This window comes from Lemur catta, chromosome 7 (assembly GCF_020740605.2).
Source record: "Lemur catta isolate mLemCat1 chromosome 7, mLemCat1.pri, whole genome shotgun sequence".
NCBI classification, from domain to species: domain Eukaryota; kingdom Metazoa; phylum Chordata; class Mammalia; order Primates; family Lemuridae; genus Lemur; species Lemur catta.
This window is the reverse complement of record NC_059134.1, coordinates 22,295,316-22,316,235: the sequence shown is the minus strand read 5'-3', so window position 1 is coordinate 22,316,235 and position 20,920 is coordinate 22,295,316. Positions and strand designations below refer to the sequence as shown.

Here is a 20,920-nt window from a genome sequence, read left to right as displayed (position 1 = left end):
GCTCTCATCTGTTTGCTCCCGTGTGAGAGGTGAGGGTTGGCTCCAGGACTCCATAAGCTCCTCTGATAACATCAGACCCATTTTACAGGGACAGAAAGTGAGGCAGAGAAAGAGAGGCCCCTGGTGAATGAGTGCTGGATTCCAGACCTCGACCCTGCCCCGTCTGCCTCCCTTTGGTGGAGGGAAGGTGGTCTCCATGCCAGGAGTGGCCGGCTCACCCAGGCAGCCAGCCCCAGACTCCAGCCCCCAGGCCCACGTGGCAGAGAGGGCTCACCCCCGCTCAGCGACTAAGGGCCATGACGGGCCACCTGCAGGCCCACCTCCCCCAGGCAGCTGCCACCTGGTTTTTGCTCCTATCCCAGCCCAGCAGGCTGAGTCCTGGGGGAGTCAAACAAGCTCTGCAAAGAGGGCCGTGGTGAAAGGGGCTCCTGTCCCTGGATGAATATTTACCAACCGACTCCCCGCATCTCCAGCTTCATGCATATTCATGAGAGAAGGGGAGTGAACAGAATGCGCAGGCTGCCAGCTCAGCCCCGAGAGAAAACTCATATTCCCTTGTTGCATAGAGTCATTTACTCGGGAGGGGGATTTTTTTTGAACAGATTACTGAACCATGCAGCTGACTAGGCGAGGGTGCGGGCACGGGGTGGGGACAGTGTGGACACAGCCAGTCCCTTCCCCTGGCCACTTCCCAAGGATACTAAAAAGGCAAGTGAGATGATACATCTGAAGGTTCTTTGTGAACTTCGTAAACTGCAAAGTGCCATTATAACATTTATTAGGTGGCTCACGCCACGCCAAGTGCTCTTCTAAGTGGTTTAGATATATTAACTCATTCAATACTTACACTAGTCCTAGGAAGTAGTTATTATTATGATCATTCCCACTATACGGATGGGCAAGCTGAGGCTGGAAGGTTAAGTAACTTGCCCAAAGTCCCAGAGCTAGAGAGTAGCAGAGCCCAGATTCAAACCCAAGCAACCTGTCCCAGAGTCCTCACTCCGAACACTCGGCTCTCCCACCTCTCTGCCACTCAGTGGCTTTGTGGCCTTGGGCAAGTTACTTGACCCCTGGGTCATCCACGGCCGCAGACAGGTGGCGTGGGGAGGGCACATGTGCTGGGATAGCCCAAGCATGTGACACGTCCTCCCCAACCAAAACTGAGGGAGCCCCCTCCAAGAGACACAGAAGCAAGACAGAAAGGACATGACACAGCAAGAGAGGAAAGAAACCCCAGAGGAAGAGAAACCAAAATGGGAGACGCCCAAAGAAAAGTGGGAGAGAGGCAGGCAAGGGCAAGAGAAAGAGGCTGGCCCAGGGGCAGAGTCCTTGCAGAAACTGGGGGTGAGGGGATGAAAGGGACGGGGGACAGGCGGTGAAGCCAGGAGAGGTGAGACCACGGAGAGAAGAAAATTGGCTTTGGAGGAAACATGAAACAAGCCCCCATGCTGTCCTCCCTGAGGCTGGACTGGGCCTCCTCGCCCTTTGCTGCCCGGGTGCCTCCGCCATGCCCCTGCGTGCCCTAGTCATGCTGACGCGCCAGAGGGCAGAGAGAGGAAGTGCAGCGGGGCGCGGCTAGGGAGGAAAAGTCAACAGCTGCCGTTCCTGGGAGAAAACATCTCACGCCCCTCCCTGGCTGCAAGGCAGCTGCCCAACGGAAGACTTAGTGTCTCTGCTGGACAGACGCCAGGAGCCTGCCGCTGCCCCACCTGAGCCCCAGCCCCCAAGGTCCTCAGCCACTCCTGTGGTCAACATGCACAGTTTTCTTCCTTTGTCAAAGTCATTCAAGAAGCAGCAACTGCCTCCCACAAGGGGCCCCTTCTGTGTAATCTTCAGGAGGGCTGGGCCCTGAGACACATAGGCAGAGCCAAGGGGACTTCTCCAAAACCAGGGTGCTGTTCCTAAGGTGGCCCTGGTCCTCTGCCTCCTTGGGTTCAGGGGGTCAGGGCAAGATGTATCAGGACAGGGACTCTTGTCCCTCAGCCCTGGACCCTCCAGTGTACCTGCGGCTGTTACAAGAGAAAGAGGAGCAAATGTTCTCTGCTCCTCTTATCTGTCCATGTTGGCTGAAGGGGATGATGGCAATGATGATGATGTTAATAACACCAAACTTCACAAGCAGTAGCTCAAAGAAACATCACAACTGTATGTGATGTTGGTTACTACTGCTATTTTACTTGTTAGAAAAGAAGAGGCTCAGAATTATGTTATTGTCTAAGGCCTCATTGCTACCTGGAATTGTCACCTAATTCTGTTTCCATTCTTTCTTGCTGCCTCCCTGGCAACTGTGGCAATGTACAAGGACTAAGGGAAACAAAAATGGTGGTCCTGATTTATTCTTGGAATGCGAGCATGCTTCGATACATGAAAACCAATCAATACAATATACCACATTAACAAAATGAAGGAAAAAACTACATGATCATCTCAATTGATGCAGAAAAAGCACTTGAAAAAATTTAACACCCTCTCATGATAAAAACACAACAAATAAGGAATTTACAAAACATAATGCCACCAGGTGTGATGGCTCACACCTGTAATTCTAGCACTTTGGGAGGCTGAGGCAGGAAGATCCCTTGACACCAGGAGTTCAAGACCAGCCTGAGCAACATAGTGAGACCCCTCTCTACAAAAAATACAAAAATTAGCTAGATGCTTTAGCATGTGCCCGTAGTCCCAGCTACTCAGGAGGCTTAGGCAGGAGGATCACTTGAGCCTAGGAATTTCAGGTTGTGGTGAGCTATGATCACGCTACTTCACACTCCAGCCTGGGTGACAAAGCGAGACCCTGTCTCAAAAACAAAAACAAAACAAAACAAAAATAATACAAGCTGTATATAAAAAACATCAAACTAAACGGTGAAAGACTGAAAGCTTTTTCTCTAAGATCAGGAACAAGGCAAAAATGCTCACTCTCACCATTCATATTTAACATAGTATTGGAAGTCCTAGCCAGGGAAATTATGCAAGAAAAATAAATAAAAGGCATCCAAATTGGAAAGGAAGAAGTACAATGATCTCTGTTCACAGATAATATGATCTTATATATAGAAAACCCTAACGATTCCACCAAAAAACCCTGTTAGAACTATTAAGAATTCTGCAAAGCAGCAGAATACAAAATAAACACACACAAAAAAGTTGCATTTCTATACAATAACAATGAACAATTTGAAAAGGAAATTAGGAAAATAATTCCATTTATAATAACATCAAAAAGAATAAAATACTTAGAAATTAACCAAGAAGGTGAAAAACTTGTGCAATGAAAACATTTCTGAAAGAAATTAAAGAAAACATAAATAATTGGAGAGATATCCCATGTTGATAGATTGGGAGACTTCATATTGTTAAGAAACAAACGTTACCCAAAATGATCTACAGATTCAATGCAACCAAAATCCCAATGTCATTTTTTGCAGAAATAGAAAAATCCATCCTAAAATCTATAATAGAATCTGAAGGGACCCCAAATAGCTAAAACAATCTTGAAAAGGAACGAAGCGGGAGGACTTATGCTTCCTGATTTCAAAAGTTACTACAGACCGGGCGCGGTGGCTCACGCCTGTAATCCTAGCACTCTGGGAGGCCGAGGTGGGTGGATCGCTCAAGGTCAGGAGTTCGAGACCAGCCTGAGCAAGAGCGAGACCCCGTCTCTACTAAAAATAGAAAGAAATTATCTGGCCAACTAAAAAATATATATATAGAAAAAAATTAGCTGGGCATGGTGGCACATGCCTGTAATCCCAACTAGTAGGGAGGCTGAGGCAGTAGGATCGCTTAAGCCCAGGAGTTTGAGGTTGCTGTGAGCTAGGCTGACGCCACGGCACTCACTCTAGCCTGGGCAACAAAGCAAGACTCTGTATCAAAAAAAAAAAAAAAAAAGTTACTACAAAGCTACAGTAATCAAAACAGTGTGGTACTGGCATAAAGACAGACATATAGATCAATGGGCTAGAATAGAGTCCAGAAAAAAACCCTCACATGTATATGGTCAAATGATTTTTGACAAGGGTGCCAAAACCATTCAATGGGGAAAAGGCAGTCTTTTCAACAAATGGTGCTGGCAAAACTAGATACTTACATGCAAAAGAATAAAGGTAGACCCTTACCAAATACCATATGCAAAAATTAACTTAAAATAGATCCATGACCTACATGTAAAGCCTAAAACTATAAAACTCTTAGAAGAAAACATGGCAAAAGCATCATGACATTAGATTTGGCAATAATTTCTTGAGTATGACAACAAAGGCACAGGCAACAACAACAATAAAAATAGACAAATCGGACTTCATAAAAATTTAAACATTTTGGGCATCAAAAAAACATTATCAACAGAGTAAAAAGGCAACCCACAGAATAGGAGACAATATTTGCAAGTCATATATATGCTAAGGGATAAATACCCAGCATCTATGGAGACCTAAAATTCAACAACAAAAAAAGCAAACAATCCAATTCAAAAATAAGCAAAGAACTTGGATAGACATTTCTCCAGAGAAGATATTCAAATGGTCAATAAGCATATGAAAAGATTCCCAACCTCATAAATGCAAATGAAAACTACAAGGAGAGCTGGGTGTGGTAGCTCCTGCCAGTAATCCCAGGGACTCAGGGAGCTGAGGTGGGAGGATCATTTGAGTCCAGGAGTTGCAGAATGCAGTGAGCTATGATCGTGCCACTGCACTCCATCCTGGGAAACAGAGTAAGATTCTGTCTTTAAAAAAAAAAAAACCTGTAAAACAAAACAGAAACTACAATGAGATACCATCTCACACCCATTAGGATGGCTACCATTAAAAAAAAAAAAAGAAAGAAAGAAAGAAAAGAAAAAGTGTTAATAAGGATGTGGAGAAATTGGAAGGAACCATTGGGCACTGTTGGTAAGAATGTAAAATGGTACACTGATGTGGAAAAGTGTAGTGGTTCCCAAAAATACTAAAAATAGAATTACCATATGGTCCACCAATTCTGCTGCTGGGTATATACCCAAAAGAATTGAAAACAGGATCTTGAAGAGATATTTGTTCATATTCACAGCAGCATTTTTCACAATAGCCAAAAGGTGGAAGCAACCCAGGTATCCACTGACAAATGAATGGATCAATAGAATGTTGTATATACACACAATGGAATATTAGTCAGTCTTTAAAAGGAAGGGAATTCTGATACATGCTACAACATGGATGAATCTCAAGGACATTATCCTAAGTGAAATAAATCAGACACAAAGGAACAAATACTGCATGATTCCACTCATGTACGGTAGTTAGAGTTGCCAAAATCACAGAGACAGAAAGTAGAATGGTGGTTGCCAGGAGTTCAGGGAAGGGGGAATGGGGAGTTATTGTTTAATGTGTATAGAGTTTCAGTTTTGCAAGACAAAAAAAAGTCTGGAGATGGACGGTAGTTAGTAATAGTTGTACTTAATAAAGGTATTTAATGACACTGAACTATATACTTAAAAATGATCAAGATAGTAAATTTTATGTTATATGTATTTTACAATGATAAGAAATCGGGGGGGGGGGGGGAAGTTGAGTACAGTTGATGGGAAAAAACATGCTGACCCTGACTCAGGACCAAGCTGGGCTCATTTGATGGAAATGTTCTCACCCAGGCCAGGGGAGAATAGCCAGGAAGAGAATTACCCAAAATACAGCTTTTTGAAACTGTGGCATGCATTATGTCTTTTCTTTTCCCCTTTCACTTTTTCTTGCCCAGCTCTGTTCTGCTCTATGACTGCTGTGGGGGTAGGGCTGGGACCCTGGAGCCTCTCAGGAGGGAGGAGGCCGGGCATACCTGCTGACCCACAGCTGCGCCCCATTGCTCCCAGCTGAGCCTCAGCCTCAGTGCATTCCTCTCCCCCTCAGCCTCCGCCCATCTCACAGCCGCTGCTGGGCACCCGCTGCTCTCTGCCCAGCAGAATACCAGTATATTTACGCTGGGAGCTGGATCGTGTCCCAGACCAGTCGTAGGTGATTCTACCCCTTGGAGCTCAGCTCACAGAAGATGCCAACAGAACTACCAGCCCAGAGACTGGCAACGCTTCACAAGTGGGCTGCAAAGCTGCTGGTCACCTTTTTTTCTAGTGTAGCTCAGAATTAGATGAGGGCATAAAATTGAAATAAAGACCACCCCTACTGAAAAATATATCACACACACACCCCGCAACATTCTCTCAAGGAGAGACTTTTAAATGGCACTAAATCCTTCTTTTAAAGGAGAAATATTCCCAATCCTAACAGGCCTGAGTTCTTTAGTCAGATTGCTTTCTGTACAGCAGAGAAATCTGCCTGCATTCGGGTGGAGAAATCAGTGCAGAAAGGGAAATTTTGGAACAAGGCATAATTTTGGAAAGAATGACACCCTTATCCTTCCAGCAGCAAAATTAACAAACATTTATTTGATGGCCTATTGTTTTCCAAGCACATTGCAATGAACAAGACAGACACAGTCCCCACCTGAGGGAGCGTACAGTTTAACCATGTCTATAGGGTTTCCCCTTTCCCTCTTAGGTTCCATGCTGCATCTGTGGCAACGTTCCGGCCATGCTTACTCCTGCAGTATTGCTGCCCTGGGTAATTGCAGCAGCTTGCCTGATACTGGAGTAGCTGCACCCACCTTTGACCTCCTCCTCCCACCCTGTCCTGAACACTAATTATTGCACACCGATGGCCCTAAAGTGTATTCTGATCACTTCCCTCCCAAACTCAAATGCATTCAGTGGTGCTTCAGTGTCCTATCTATTTTTCTAAAATCCAAACTTTATTTGGCTTATAAAAACTTCTACCCTTCCAGTATTCTCTCCCATTACTTTCAGCTAAGATGGTCTACTTACCATCTTCTGCCAGGGGTGTCTCTATCTGCATACCTTCATATGTTCTGTTCCCTCTACTTAGAATGCCCTTCCCATCCCTGTTTATTCCCGTTCTCAGCCCTGGCTACACCTTAGGATCACACAGAAAGCTAAAAAAAAAAAAAAAAAAAAAAAAAAGGCCCAAAAAATGATGCCTGGGAATTAATCAAGACTCATTAAATTCTAAACTCTGGGGGTGTGGCCAAGGCATCAGTAATTTTGAGAATCTCCCCACTAATTCTAATGTGAAGCCAAGGTTGAGAAATGCTGTCTTTGTCCAGCTACCACTCCATGGACACCCCTTTCTCCAGACTCAAAAAGCACCTGCCGGCCGGGCGCGGTGGCTCATGCCTGTAATCCTAGCACTGGGAGGCCAAGGCAGGTGGATTGTTTGAGCTCGGGAGTTCGAGACCAGCATGAGCAAGAGCGAGACCCTGTCTCTACTAAAAAAAGCAGAAAGAAATTATCTGGACAACTAAAAATATATAGAAAAAATTAGCTGGGCATGGTGGCGCATGCCTGTAGTCCCAGCTACTCGGGAGGCTGAGGCAGGAGGATTTGCTTCAGCCCAGGAGTTTGAGGTTGCTGTGAGCTAGGTTGACGCCACGGCACTCTAGCCCAGGCAACAGAGTGAGACTCTGTCTCAAAAAAAAAAAAGCACCTGCCGCCTGTCATTGGCACTGATTTTGTCCATCACACATTTTGCTTCATGCTCTTTAATAAGGTTGTCCTGTCTGAAGTCTCTGGGCTACCTCATGACTTGCAAGGCCTGGGACGGGGAGGACACCTGGAGAGTACTGGCTGACACACCGATGTGATGATATGTTTGTCACCAAGCCCTGGAACTGTGCTACATAGGGGCACGATAGGGACAGATAACCCAGTCCTGCCAGCGTCAACAGCGATGAATCATGCAGATTGGATGCTCCCTTGACGTGATGTGATGAAAATGGCACTTTACCTCCCCAACACCCAAACCCCAGCCACTCATGAACAAAACATCAGATAAATCCCAACTGAGGGGCATCCTACAATATACCTGTCCAGTGCTCCTCAGAACTGTCAAAAGTCTGAGAAACTGTCACAGCCAAGAGGATTCTAAGGAGATATGGTGACTAAATGTAATGTGGTATTCCAAATGAGATCCTAGAACAGACAAGGGGCTTCAGGTAAAAACTAAGGAAATGTAAATGAAGTGTCAATGTTAGTTAATAACAATGTATCAGTATTCATTCATTAAATGTAACAAATGTACCATAGTAATGTAACATCTTAGTAATAGTGGAAATTGCGTGCAGGGGAGAACATTGGAACTCTGCACTATCTGCTCCCGTCTTCTGTAAATCTAAAACTGTTCCAAACATATAAAATCTTGATATAGAAAAATAATAAAAATTTTAAAATTCAGTTAAAAACAAAAACAGACCCCCAACCCCATCCCAGCACTCCTGCATCTGCTCACCCTTCTGGGCTGGATGCTCTGTAGCGTGCTGAGCTCTGATTCAGAGCCATAGCCAAGACCCAGCCAGCAAAGGCTTTTAGAGCTGCCTTTTAAAACCTGCATTTTGGGTCAACCACAGATGGATCTGTGGCCTTCAAAGGGAAATGCACCCCGTTCCCTCAATTTGCATTTGAAATGCCCATCAAAAAAAAAAAACCAATTAAACATCAATTATTTTGTTAATAGCCTGACTTGAAATGATTTCCCCCCCTCCCCCACAAAAAGTGCCAGAGAAGAGACTCCAAACCTGGGCAGGGCAAAGAGAGACCAGAGGGTGGTGAAATTCCAGTAGCCCAGGGTGCAAGGTGGCAGAGGACACTGCTGAATTCCCCAAACCACCGGGAAGGCAGCCGGACAGCCCAGGAGCAGGGTAGGGCAGCTCTGCCCCAGAGCATTGCTGACACCTCCCAGGGGGGTCTCTTCCCTCTCCAGTCATGGGCCTAGAGGCCTGGCGGGGCCTCTTAGAGCCCAGTGCTGGGATGCTGCCCCTCGGTCCCCCATTCACAGAGGAGGGGCACCCCCACTGCTGGGGAGGCAGGTCCGCAGGGTCCCCTAGACTCAAAGCTGCTTCTCTAAGAGCCCAGACCCAACCCAGCCTGGCTGTTACAGGGCAGAGTGGGAGAGGAAAAACTCCTTTATTATCCAGTAGGGAACTTGTTACTTTAACCTGAAGGTGCCTTTACCTTTAACATGAAGCTCCTTCCGCATAAGAGAAACTTGCTCAGAGGAAGGGAAAAAAGGGATGAAGAAAAGAACTGACTCTGCAGAGAAATAAGGCCTCTTCCTTAGAAAGGAAAACAATTCACAAATCACAAACCCAGGCCTGATTTCTAGACGTCTTCCTGGAAAGACTCCGAGCTGGTCCACCTTGGAGGCATGGTACCTCCCGTCACCTCAGTGTCACTGATGACTGTGACCGTCTTTGGCATCCCGGCCATCATTCCATGGACTTCTCACACAGCACTCAGAAGCAGCACTGCGTGGCCAACCCGAGCGCAGGCCAAGGACATGAGTTGCCCGGAGTGAGTGCGGGAGCAGGACCCGGGCCTTGCGCCTGCCCGCACAGAGCCTGGTTCTGGAGAGGCTGGGTGGCGGGAGGTATTGCACAGAAGCCACCGGCCAGGCCCGGCCCCCACCTCCCCCACACACCTGCTGACAGAGGCCCATTCAAGACAGGACAGACTAGCAGTCCCAGCATCGGAAACAGAAACCCAGAGGCCAGGCCCACGCTACCCTGCCCACAGCCAGACCACAGGACCAGGCAGCTTGGCCTGCTCCCCGTTCGCTCTCTCTGCCGCCTCGTGGGAAGCACAGCTCTGGCCTGCAAGTTTCAGCCTGCAGAGCTCTTTGCATATATCCACATCATCTCCCTTGGGGGTGGAAGTGGCCGGAGGATGGACCCTGGCCCATGGGCCTGGATACCTGGAGATGTGCCCTACCTCTGGGTGGGGGTAGGGGCTGCTGACCTGACTCTGTTTCTATTTCAGGAAACACGTGGTCCCCTCCCTTCTCCCCATCCTCATTCCCCCCATTCCCGCAGAGCCAAGGCCACACCTCTTCCCACATCCTGCCATCGCTAGACTGCAACTCCCTGGGAGCAGAGGCACATTCTGGTCATCTCTGGATCCCCCGCACTGAGCACAGCAGCTGCCCGATGTTGATATGTGAATGAATAGATGCTTCAGCATTGTTATCCCGTTCAGTCAAAATCCAACCTAAGCTCGGAACAACCTGAGCATCCGTATGGAATTTTTAAGGCATTTAAAAACTTTCTTGGCCCTCCCCACTCACTTCCTGATTTCTATTCTCTGGGTCTCTTGTCAAATCCCAGTTACCAAAATGCTGTAATGACTCAGCTTCCCTCCATTGACTTCGGGCCTTAAGCCTCTCTCAGACCTCAGAGAGGGTCAAATTCTTTGTTTTTAGACTCTCCCAAAGGAACTGGGCACACTGAGATGATGTCTGGGAATAAAGGAACGTCCACCCAGGAATGTGTGTGTGCACAGGGTCAGGGAAATGGCTCCGAGGCTTCAACACCTCCCAGCGGTGAGAACTCTTCCCCACAGGTTCAATCACCAGTGCTCACCAGTGACCCCATGCCAGGCACCGTGGGGAGAACAGGCCTGCCTTTGAGAGGGAGGTGGGGTGGAGGGAGAAGGCATGTCTGTAAGGAACTAAATGCGGCTGTGTATTCTAAAGGAAGAATCAGTAGGGCCTACAGCGCACAGGAGGAGTATGTTTGTTGGGAATTGTAATGCCTGTTTACTGGGAATCAGGAAGAGCTACTTGAAAGAATGAGCACTTTGGAAGAGCCTCGAACACAGGTGACCTAACAACATGTCATTCTAATGATAATGATATGTCATTACTATCATTATTACAGCAGCTGATAGCTACTGAGTGTTTACCATGTGCCAGGCACCATGCTAAGCGCTTTACATAGTTTACCCGGCTCCATCCTCATGTACATTTGACAGATAAGAAAACTGAGACTTAGAAAAGTTAAGACAACTATGGTATTAATTGATCAACACTTATGTGCACATATAGCAGTAACATTCACTGGGTGTAGGGCAGGTGGGGGGGTATGTTTACACCTAACGGGTGTGGTGTGCACCCTCTGGGGGATGGACACACTTATAGCTCTGACTAGGGCAGGGTAAAGGCAACATATGTAACCTAAACATTTGTACCCCCATAATATGCTGAAATAAAGAATATATATGTAAAAGGATTTTTAAAAAGGTCATAAAAAAAAGAAAAGTTAAGAAAACTAGACAGTGTCAGAATCAGGTTAGAACCCAAATGTGTGTGTCCAAAGGCGGCCACCCCTACTCAGCAGACTGGCGTGAGCGAGCACATTCCAGCAGGGCCTGAGCTCAGGAGGAGAGCAGGGAAACACCAGGCTTCGGATGACCGTCTGGAGAAGATGCTGGAGAGGTGGCTGCAGAAGGGTTACGAGGAGCCCTAAATGCCAGAGCCGGGTGCCTGCGCTTATTAACAGGCGATGGCGAGCCCAGGAGGTCTGGGAGCAGAGGAGCGACGGGACTGGACCTGAGCTGTGGGCCAGCAGGTGAGAGGGTCGGGCTGAGAGGATGGGAGTTCAGAGGCCGCCACAATGGTCAGGGTGAGGCACAGCAGTGGAAGGAGGTGAAAGGTGTGTGGGAATATTGAGCACTGGCCTCCGTGTCAGTGTGGGAGATTATGGATGTGTGAGGAAGGGAACACGTGTGCAAGTGTGAGTGCACATGTGAGTGGCTGTGGGGCCCTTCCTGTGGAGGAACAGGGTCACAGAGCCTTCCTGGCGGGAAGTGGACGTGAGGCAGGCAGTGGGGGAGAGGAAGGGAAGGGACAATCAATTGGCCTGCCTGAGCAGGACGGCCCCAGTGCCAGGGAACCATCAACTCACAGCCTGCCGGGGCCTCAGAAGCCCCCAGGGCCTGCCTGCCATATCGGAGGGACTCCATGAGGGAATCTGAGACCTTGGCCTCTAGTCTCTCAACCCAGGCCTGGCTTTGTCCTACGGCTGCGTGGGGGTTGCTGTCATTCCAGCTAGATCCCCTCATCCCTGGCTGGCCCTCGCTGCCCAAATCAGATATTCTGAGCTGGAGCTGCCACATTCCCACGGCTGCAGCCCCTCCTGCTCCCCCGCACGTCTCTGTAACAAGCGTGTTCCTGTGTGGCCTCCAAGCTGGCCTCATACTTTCCCAGGTCAGGGCTTCTCCCTCCCCCTAATTCTGCAGCAGAGAAGATGCTGCCAAATTGGTTCCAGGCTTTTGTCTTGGCCAAAGAGGTCCTGCCTCTCATCAGGGACAGAGAGCCGGCACGATGTGTCCCTGACCAGGCCCTCTTGCCCCTGACTTTCCAGCTGGCCAAAGGTCCTCCCTCCAGAGGATTTCACAGGCCCCTAAATGATAGCCCTGGATCTTATCCTCTCCCCAGCACGCCTCTTTGAAGACTTCACCCAGTCCCAGTGTGTGTCCTGGGAGAAGACCAGGTGGGCACAGTGTCCAGGAGGGGCTGGGTCCCTGGGTTGAAGATAAGAAAATGCAGTTTCAGCTCCTTGGGCACCTCCTGCCACACTGGGCGAAAGGGGGACTTTCTCCAGAGTAACCAGAGCCCAGCCCTTTCCTGCTCAGCTCAGCTGCAGCCCTGTGCTGTGAAATAATGAGTACAATTTGGTACCTAGAGAGAAAAGGGATCTCTTTCAAGACTGCATAATCCACACAAACTTAGAGGAAGATGTGCCTTAGAAATCATGACTCCAAACCCCACTATTGACAGATGCAGAAACAGAGTTTATAAAATCTTGGAGGTCTTCAGTTGCTTAAGAGCAGTCTAAGCCATTTTTGAATTTCACCAGAAGCTCAGTTTGCAGCCAAAAGAATATCTGTGGAATAAATGCATTCGCCTTTGGGAAGCACAGCAGTGCAGGGGCAGGTCTGGGGCTGGAACCGGCCCTCTGCCTCCCTGGGGCTATGCCTTTCATGACGGGTTTGCTTTCTCCAGGGCGCTCGGGCAGATGCCAAAAGGTGGTTTGTTGGAAGGTGGATCCTGGGGGCTGCCTGGCACACTGTGTCATCCAGATGGCAGCCGACGAGGTCCAACAGGGCTGGGAGGTGGGGGGATCTTGTTTATGGAGGACACGCAGTGAGCTGACTCCCCTGAAGGCTGTCGGGGAGTTTCCAGAGTCTAGGGAGCTGCTCCTTCTCCCCCCTTCCTTGCCGCACCCTCCAGCCTCACCCTCCAAGAAAACACAGTGTTCCCTAATCATCCCTGCCCACCAGGGGACCCTCACTTTGGAAGGAGCATCCCAGTCTCCAGCTGCCGAAAGGCTCTCCCTTCATAGGATTCCATAGACCCACCATCTCTCGTGGCAACAGAGAAAAGGCAAGAGATAAGGACAGGCAGTGTGGGGACCAAATCCTGGCTGAGGAGTCAGAAGGCCTCAGCTACTACTGGCTGTGTGACTGCTGTGCCTCAGTTTCCCCAGTATGTCTTGACCACCTCTTCTGGCTCTGAGAAATCTGGGATTCAGGGACTGTGTCGCCCCCTTCACAATCAGGTCTCCAGCAATTAACACACAGCAGATACTTAAAACAATTCCCTGAATGACTGAAGATAAAAAGGAAGCCAAGAAGGAAATTCTTCCCTCAGGCGTTACCATCTGACAATCATAGAAGCCACAAGTCTTGGAAGAGCCCTGGCAATCCTGGAGCCCTTTGCAAACGGGCTTCCTCTCCCAGATGCACAGATCTGGCTGGGGAGGCCAAGCAGGAAAATGTGCCAGAGGGTAGAGAGGGTGGCCTTAGCCCCGGGCAGGAGCAGGTCACCCTAACTTCCACTTTTTTAACTCCTGTGGCTCCCTCCTGCTCTCTCTGACTTCCCTTTCCTCCTGCCTCCTCTCCCTGCCCTCCCCTGCCACCCTTTGCTCTCCTGGAGCAGTAACAGCTTTTCCTTCCCTCCTTCTGGGGCTCAGAGCCCGCCTGATCCTCGACTAGTCAGGAAAACTCCTGGAGCCTCAGGCTGTCTCAGGGTAGGGAAGGGAGAGGCAGCAGTGAAAAGATTTGAATTCTGGTCTGTGCCGAGCCTCTCGAGCCTGGCCCCTGGGAAAGGGGCTCCTCTTTTGAGAATCTGGCAGTGCCTTTTCCTCCATCTTCTTCTGCAGGGTTCCAGGGAGATGTTAGAGTTTTCCCCCTGGGCTTCCTGAGCCTGTCTTCCCCTCCACACGCAGAGCTGGATGAGGAGGGAAACTGCCCTCTCTCTTCCTTGCCTCAGCCCAGCCTGAGGCCTATTTAAAAGTACGGTGTGCGTGTGTGTATGTGCGTGTGTGTATGTGTTGGGAAGCCACGGTATGTGCAACTGTTGCCGGGTGTATGTGTGAGCACACACAGTGCAAGGTGTGTGGTGGTGTGCTATATATACGGTGTGTTTGGTGTGTATGTGGTATGATATGTGTATGTGTACATATGTGTATGTGTGGTGTGCATGTGAGGGTGTGTTTACGGAGAGTGCGTGGTGTGGTATGCGTGGTGTGGTATGTGTCTATATGTGTGTGTGGTGTTTGTGACATGCAGTGTGTGTGAGGAGGGTGGGACGAGGGGCCACCTCGGTTTGGTGTGGGAGCCAGACATCCAGGGTCTCCCATCCAGAGAAGCCAGGGATAACCAGTATCTAGGCAACCATATTGGGGGGGAGGGGAGGAGATATGGAGGTGAGGAATGGGCAGGAAAAAGAGGGAGGCTGAGAATGGAGAGTTTCCATGGCAACCACCAGGCAGGTCACGTGCAAAAGGCTAAGTTGCGGAAACACATATACACATCCACAATATGAGGGCGGCTGGCCCCCCGAGCGGGGGTCCCTTCGTAGAGGGCCTGGGATGTCCACTGATCCGTTTTCGAGCCTGGAAATCCCAGCCCAGCCAGGGAGCACGAAGCCAAGGCGACAAAGGGAGTGGAGCCAGAGGCTACACTGGCCGGTAGAAGCCTCCAGCAGCTATGGCCCCCAGCATGGAGGTTAGTGGGCAGCAGGGGCCTGGGCAGGCCCATGTTTCCAGCCAGGCTGCTGCCCGCTGCCACCCTTGGGCGCTTGGGCGCTTTCTCTACCAGCCACCACTTGTAAGAGCCGGAAGCGAGCGCTGGGAGACCCGGGCTGCCCATCAGCTCCCCACGGAAGCCCCGGGAGACACAATGGGGGAGGCTCTGCCAGCGCCAGCCCTGCTGGGGAAGGGGGAAGAAGGGGACCAGAGCCCCCTGGAAAGAAACCAGGACTGGACAGACAAGAAGGAGGGAAAAAGGGTGCAGACGTGCTCAAGAATCCCCCAGCGCTGGAAGCCCTCCTTTTCCCGGCCCCACCTTCCCCCCCGCCCGCACCAAACCTGCGAGTTCCATTTTGTGTGGCTCATGTGTCCACACTCACGCCCGGCCACCCCGTCTGCACGTCCCCGCGCTCACGCAAGTGTCCCCCGCTTCCAAGTAACAAAGGGAAAAACTGCCCTGGCTAAAGGTTGGGCGCCGCCGCTTCCCCGCGTCTGGAAGCCCTGGCCCCAAGCTCGAGGCAGCCACGAAAGCAATTCGCAGCCACCAGCGTCACCCCCAGCGCCATGGCCTGCCTGGGCTCCGAGGCCCCCGGGCCTTCCGACGCCCACCTCCTTGTTTACTTCCAGCCGCCTTCCCGCCGCCCGGGCGCCCGCCGGGGCGCAGCAGCCGCGGAGCGCCGCACACACCCACCCAAGCGGCGCAGCCCGCGCGCCCGGCGCTCCGAGCATCGGTCCCCACCCCGGCCTCGGCCCTCCTCGGAATAAGGGGCCAACTTTGCCACCTCCCCAGCCGCTCACCTGCGCAGCTGGTCCCCTCCAAGACGATCCCAGGAGGACGCGCCGAGTCCCGAGGAGCCAGGGAGTGGCGGGGCTGGAGGCAGGGCGGTGGGAGAGGCTTGAGCTGTTTCCCGCCTCCCCTCCTCCGGAGGGTTGGGGCGGGCTGGGAGGCGCGTCCTGCGGGCTGGGGGGCGAGGGGCGGGAGCTCGCGCCCGGCTGGGCTCAGGGAGGACGGCCGCCGCTGTGGCTGCGGGCCGGTGGCTTCTGGGTAGCGTCCGCGCGCAGACCCCCTCTCCTCCCCTGCCTGCCCGCCCTCCCAACCCGTGCTCACGCGCCCTCCTGCCCTATCCTCCCCTCTCCTCTCCTCTCGGCTGCCCGGAGATTTTTCCAAAGGGCAGCGGAGCTCCAGGCTCCGAGAAGCAACAGGAGACGGCCGAGGGCGCGCCGCGTGCAAGCGCCAGAGCAGATTTGCCATCAGCTGTTGCTTTTTGATTTCCCTCTGGCAAGGGTGGGAAGGGAGTGAGACAGACTCAATAACAGAGCTAGTGTCTCTCTGAAATAGTAAACTCAGGGGAACGCAAAAATAAGAGGAAATAGAAAATAACCCAGCACCAGACACAGCAGCCCACGTTAATTGGGAGCTTTGGCTATTAAGTAGAATGTGCACCAAAAGCATGAATGGCTGTGTGGCAGGCGCAGGAGCCAGCTCTGGTTGTAGTTGTCATTTTCAGCCAGAGCCAGGTGGGGAGCTGAGGAGACAGCCCTCACCTGAACCACAGATCTGCTCCCCAGAACCCCCTCTGAAACTCTGGCCCTGCCAAGTACCACCCTCTCCCCAGCCCAGTCCCCAAGAATCAAAATTCAAGATGACAAGCTTTGAATTTGAAGATGTAAATCCTACCTCTGCAGCTCTATCTGTGACATGACCTTGAGCGTATCTCTGCTTTAACCTCCTGAGTCTCAGTTTCCTCATGTGGGAAATGGTGAAGAGAATACTGACCCCATGGGAAGCTTAGCTCAACAAACTAGCTCTTACTATGAGGAACAGAGCTTGTAGGAGAGGAGGAGGCCAGGCAGTGGCCGAAACCATGGAAACACAAGGCCCTGCCATGCGGTCAGTAGCCAGAAGCCATGCTACGATGGGGGCTGTCCAGCCTCAGCCAAGGTGTGTGTTGGAGGGGAGGGGGCTGGCTACTGAGAGAGGCTGTAATTGTCCAAGCCTAGGTAGGGCCACAGGGACTTCCTTATAAACCCCAAGGCCTGCTAGGAAGAGAACCCTGATCTGAGCATCCGTTTCTGCCTTTGTGAAATGGGGGCGATGTTCTAGATAATCCTGAGGTCCCTTCTAGCTCTGGCCTTAGGTGATTGAATTATTTAATAAATGGCAGGGTTTCAAAATCCCAAGGCAGGAAATATACATGAATTCAAGAAGGCTGTGGAAGGAGTAGAGAAACCGTAAATGGCTACAGAGAAAGAGTAGCCAAAGAGTGTTCCCTCGGGAAGACTCTCAGGAGGACAGCTCTGCCCTCTTGAGCATGGGACGTTGGGCTGAGGTGGATGCCACTCTGGCCCAGTCCCCAAGTCCCTTGGGTTCCTGTGAAAGCTAAAGCTCTTTCACAAAAGCTTGACTGAAATCTTGCCCATTCGTGTGCTTAGCCTTTCTGTTCCTGTCTTTTCCTCCATAAACTGAGGTCTTCGTTACAATTGTCCTTTTTCCTTCTCTTTTGCTCTAGGTGGGACATGTGAAACCACACCACTTTCTAGGCCCGTGTCCTTAGGCAGGTAGATTCTCCCTCCAGATACCCCTGAGTCCTGCTTTTTGGCCACCTCCCTGTGTTGCTTTCTGGAGCACCCACTGGTGAGGACAGTGAAACCTAGGCTTCGCAAGCCTGTTTGGGAAAGGAAAGGCCAATGGGTTGGAACACCAGAGTGGAGCCACCTGTTGGTTCAGCCCCTTTCCTGCCAGAGCGTTCCAAAGTGCTTGGACAAGTCACTTTTCAGACCCCCTGCCTGACGCTGACCAGCCTGGGCTGCAGAGGGATAACAGGAGCTCGATCTGCATGAGGGGTGGCCGTGGCTTGACTCTCAAATAGTGCTGCTTCACGCACGTCCCATCCAGAAGTACAGTGGGAGGAATTTGGAATATTACAGCTACACAGCAACATACAAGCCTGTGCTAAGGGGAGTCGCATCTCCCTTCTAGGGGAAGAAGGAACACATCTACCCCTGTGAAAAATGTGGGATGGCTAAAAGGAGGTCAGCAGCTACTCCATCCATTCAACACATTTATGGATGGGAGGAGCTTCTCTTCGCTGAGCCCTGGGCCACGCTCTGGGGTTATAGTGGGAAAAGGAAACACATGGTCCCTTATAGCTAATGGGTGAGATAGATATTTATCAAATGTTCCCATGAATAGGTATGTAATTGAAAGATGGTTCAGAGTCCTGTGGATGGAGCATTTGAGAAAGGAGCTGAAGGGTCAAGAGGTGTTAAGGAGTTGAAGTGAAGTAGCAAAGAATCGGGGTGTCAGACGGGGTTGGGAAGTGATTCTGACACTGGAACAGGAGCAACATGTGCAAAGGCCCTGAGGCAGGAGGAGCATGGTGTGAAAGAAGCCATTGTGGTCCTTGAGCAGAGGAGACAGGCTGGAGAAAGAAGCAGATGTCAGGCCAGGCAGGCCCTAGCAATTCCTGGATGATTCCAGATTTAATCCTTGGGGCAATGGATGGCTCATGCTGTTCTCAGGGGACCCTACAGTCAGGGTTCAAGGGGCTGTGAGGGAAGCAGTATTAACATGAAGCTGAGAAATGGGCCTGGGTCCTCAGTGAAGAACGCTGCCTCTCTATAGGTCCAAGGAGCCGAGAGAAAGAGCCAGGACAGGGCTGTCCAGCCTTAGTGGAAATAGGGCAAGGAAGGACAGAAACCACTCTTGAAACACTGCTCCCCAATCCCCCGGAATTGGATCCATGGGAAGACACCTGGGAGGACAGCACAACTGTTGGGAGCATAGGGACAGCTTCATGCTTTGAAGCTTGTGCTGGGCTAACTTACAGCTGTGCAGCTAAAACCCCCTCTGGATAGCATTTGTCCATGGTTCCCTTGTACTGTGGCAAAAATAGTCCTTCCACATGTCAGTGCCACAGTCACACAGCCATGGACAGGTGGCAAAGGGTCCAAAGGGGAAGTTAAAGGAGAGAGACCAGGAGTCTCAGGGGAGACCCTGCTCCTCTCAGCGGGTAACCCTCCAAGGTAGAATCAGGAAGAAATTGAGGTACCTTTTCCTTCCGGGATGCAGTTCTGCAAAATGGAGCAGACCCTGCCCACTGACTGATACTTAGTGTCCATTCACACCCACTTAGCTGTGCACAGGTTTGAATGCTGAGCCCCCAGCCCCTAGGACAGACTGTTTCCTGGCTCCTAGGCTGAGGGAGCTTTGCTCATTCTAAACCATGCCTGGATCTCCCATACTTCCTCCCGCCCCAACCTTTCTGTCTCAGACTCCTCTGCTTCTCCCTCAGGCAGCTGGGTTGGGCCCTTTGTCACTTTATGAAGTTCCTCTACCACCCACTTAGGCTTGATGAGTCCACCACCTCCTGCCTGGTCCTCTCTCCCGGGACCAGATGAATAATCCCAGGGACTCAGCACGACCCATGCCGGATCCATCCTCCTGAGCCTCACCGCTGCTCCCTTCCTGCATTTGCCATCCTCAGGCCTCTGCCTCCAGTGCCTCTTCCCATCCTCACTGCTTCTCATCTGTATCAGGCCTCCATGGGACCAGCCTCCCACTGGTGACTCTGCCTCAGTCTCCCCACCTTCACCTCTGTCAACTCTTATGCGGTAGAGATATTTTCCACAACACAAATGTCATTCAAATCTTCAATGGTTCCCTATTTTCTACAAGTCCAAATTCTTAACATGCCATTCAGTCTTTACAACCCAACATCCACCTGTCTTTGCTGCTTCATCTCCTGACCTATGTCCTATCACCCCCATCGCCTTGGTCTCCCCAATCCTTATAAATGCTACCTCCCAGCCCAAGAGAGCCATGCACAATTATCCAAATACACTGCCTGCTTTCCTGCCCCCAAACCTTTGCTCATATAGTTTTCTCTGCTTCAAACATCTTCTCCCTCCCTTCTCTACTTAGAAGAACCCCTCCTACCCTGCAAACTAAATTCCAATATTATCTTATTGAAATGAAAGCTATCTTGTCCAGGTTGTCATTAACAGCACGGCGCCTCGATATCTGTAATTGCACTTACCATAGTCTGAACTCTACTATGTTAGTTGCATGTGGCTGCTGCCCCAGTAGAATGGGAACTCCTGAAGGTCAGACAGGGCATTTTACTTCGTTTATAAACTCCACTATCTTAAATGATGACCCACTTATAATTTGTTGAATTGGAACGACTTGCAGTTGCTGACTCATAAGACCCTATATAATCTGGCACCAGCCAACCTCTCCACACCCATTTCGAACACCTTCTTTGCTCTCTCTCCAGCCAGCAACCTCCCGGCTTTCCCAAAGCTCTTAATCAAAGGTCTTCGGAACTGGTTCCCTGAGCCTAGACCACATCCATGAAATGCATTAGTTTTGCTTTCTCTTCCCAAGATGAAGGGATGAAGTACTTGGTGCTATTGAGGCGACAGGCAGAGGACAGATGGATACTGAGCCTCCCAGGGCTCTAATCCTTCCCAAATGAGGCCTTCTCCTGGGTGATGGGTCCTGGGCAGCTCCAGACCAGACTGCAGAGGAAGAGCAGGTAACCCCGATACTGACTTTGGGGGATGAAAAGTCGGCCTTCTCTGGCTATGTGTGGAGCAGCAGGGACAAGGTGGCAGGCACTACTGGCTCCCTAGCCAGATCCTTTCTCTTCTTTTTCCTTTCTATCAGAACTTTTTTCTAACTGAGCAGCAGTGTGCTCAGTTTAAACTACCCATTTTTCCAGACTCCTTTGAAAATAGAGCCATTCATATGACCCAGTTCTGGGCAAGGAGATTGGAACAGAACTATACTAGGTGAGAATTCCAGGAAAGACACAGTGGTATGTGCTTTTTGTCCTCTGCTCTTCACACTTTCCCCTCGTCCTTATCCTCATCTTTCTTTTTTTTTAATCAGAAATGTAGTTGTGATGCCTGGAGAGGAAACAGCCATTTGTAACCATGAAGAAAAGAAGTCTTCAGGTGAGGGTGGCAGGGCAGGACGCTGAAAGAACCATCAACAACATCTGAATGGCAT

At 50.5% G+C, this 20,920-nt stretch overlaps 1 protein-coding gene across 1 annotated transcript in view; it reads right to left on the bottom strand.

Moving 5' to 3' along the window:
* FXYD6 (FXYD domain containing ion transport regulator 6) overlaps positions 1-16,039 on the bottom strand; it is a 35,357-nt gene extending 19,318 nt beyond the window's left edge. Inside the window, exon 1 of the mRNA XM_045556389.1 lies at positions 15,703-16,039. The gene's annotated coding sequence lies outside the window, so the exon portion shown is untranslated. The remainder of the gene's footprint in view (positions 1-15,702) is intronic.
* Positions 16,040-20,920: the final 4,881 nt, after the last annotated feature.